The sequence below is a fragment of the Octopus bimaculoides genome, chromosome 14 (assembly GCF_001194135.2).
Source record: "Octopus bimaculoides isolate UCB-OBI-ISO-001 chromosome 14, ASM119413v2, whole genome shotgun sequence".
NCBI classification, from domain to species: domain Eukaryota; kingdom Metazoa; phylum Mollusca; class Cephalopoda; order Octopoda; family Octopodidae; genus Octopus; species Octopus bimaculoides.
Window position 1 is genome coordinate 50,985,046 of NC_068994.1, and position 2,506 is coordinate 50,987,551.

Genomic DNA, 2,506 nt, shown 5'->3' on the forward strand with positions numbered 1-2,506 from the left:
TGTATGTATATATATGTATGTATGTATGTATGTATATATGTATGTATGTATGTATGTATGTATATATATATGTATGTATGTATATATATATATATGTATGTATGTATGTATATATAAATTTGGAGTGTGTAAATACTTTAAATGCAAAGTAGGAACATTAAAATTTGTAAGATTGGGAAAAACTTTGAAAATATTCCCAAAATGAAAAAATGTGATTTGGAAACATGGAAAAAAAATTGAATATTTGAAAATATTGAAAATGGAAGATCAGAAGACAGAGAATTGAGACATGAAGAAGTTATAAAATTGGGAAATTAGAATAATCAAGAAAATTAAGAAAAAATGGATATCGGAAAAAAAAAAAAAAGAATTCTGAAATGTAAAATAAAAGCAAGAGGAAGGCCCTGATGCCCATTGACTTATTGATTGATTATCAATCTGAGGCCTGTCGTCACCAGTTGGGACATGAATGAATAAATTCTTAGATGTGTATAGTTTGAAGATCATTGCTGAAATGATTAAGGCCAGAAAAGCTATCAAGATTCTAGGGTCGGACAAATTGTTAGAAGCATCAAGGGTGAGTCATCGTAGCATACTTATGGAATCCCATTGTTTTGAATTAATCACACATTATCTTCATAGCTTTGAGACTTCAATGGTGCGATTATTATTAATTTTAGAATAGCACTGTATGGATATGCACGAGAGGCTAGATCTGGCTGGTTCAAACATAAAGCAGGTAAGATATTTGAGCCAGATATGGTCAATTTGAATGCAAAAGGGTTAAGCTTCATCTGTGGCATCCTCAGCAATGTATACTGTAATAATCTCTTCATTCACATTGTAACAAACATCAACTCCATCTTCTACATGTTTTGATATTTCCTAATCCCCTCATTCAAGTTTTCCGTTGTGTACACCTGGATACAAGTAGAACATGCAGCAATCAATACAGAAACTTTTCCTAACATCATCATCATCATGGGATGGGAAAGATCCTCACCCTTCTCAGAATTTCAAACTTTGGTCCATGTCTTTTACTAAAAGCATTGACCAACTGATGCTGCTTTAACTCACTTCCAGCTCATTTTGAATAACTGTCTTGAAGTTAGATGAAATTTAACATGTCATCAATAGTTGTTGAGAGGCCATTCTTTGTGACTGACAATCTTTTTATCCATTGGGCCTCTGACAACTCCTCTAATTTTGATTATTTGCCAAAAGCTGTAAACAATTCCATTACCATTATCTTACTCTTACATCTTTTTGTGGTTGATTTAAACTAATTGTTATCCTCCTCCAAATTCCTAGTCTTGAGCATATGTTAACAATTATTATTATTATTATTATTATTTAAGGCGGTGAGCTGGCTGACTTGTTAGCACGCTGGGCAAAATGCTCAGTGGTATTTTGTCTGCTGCTACGCTCTGAGTTCAAATTCCGCCGAAGTTGACTTTGCCTTTCATCCTTTCAAGGTTGATAAATGAAGTACCAGTAAAACACTGGGGGTCGATGTAATCGACTAATCCCCTCCCGCCAAATTTCAGGCTTCGTGCCTCTATAGTAGAAAGGATTATTATTATTATTATAGCAAAATTATTAGCACATCACTGGTATTTTTTCTGGCTCTTTACATTCTGTGTTCAAATCCTGCCAAGATCAACTTTCCTGCCTCTGCTGTTGATAAAATAAAGTACCAGCCAAACATTGGGATCAATAGTGTCAACTGGCCCCTTTCTCTCAAAATTGATGGCCTTGTGCCAAAATTAGAAACCATTGCATCTAGAGTGCTCTTTGACTGTATGTTTGATGTGACTTTTGTAATTTTGGTAAGTTCAAGCCTTGATACACTTAGGTTCCAGTACTTCTTCTCAATTTCACATGTTGTTCATACTTTGTGTTCAACAACTGTTTTGTTAATACCACCAAATGTATAATTACATAATTAAATCAAATTAAATTAAATTATTAATTTAAAAACTGTGTTTATTCATTTAAATTCATTATGTATCAGAATCATTTAATTATACAATTGGTATTGTTTATATTAACGAAACAGCTGTTGAACACAAAATAGGAACTATGTATGAAATTTCTACTGTTATGTTAAATATATAGCTTTTAAAGATCATTCTAGCTAATTGTGCATATTCTTGCAAGACAGCCCCACTTGCATTTACTGTACTGTAATAATATGTTAGAGTTTAAACAAACAGTCATTAATTGAGCTCTTACTTACAGAGAATATATTCTTTGATGCTTATACATTAATTCTTTCTCTCTCTCTCTTCTTATATATATATATATATATATATATATATATATATATATATATACACATTCATTCATTCATTCATTCATTCCTCCTCTTAGCATTATTCACAATTGATCCAATCCATCACCTGAATGTTTCTGTATTATTTGTGGACATATTTTTCTTAACACAACTTCTCTGACGACATCAGTCAAACTTGCTGCTTGCAGCTGATTTTTACTGAAAATCCAT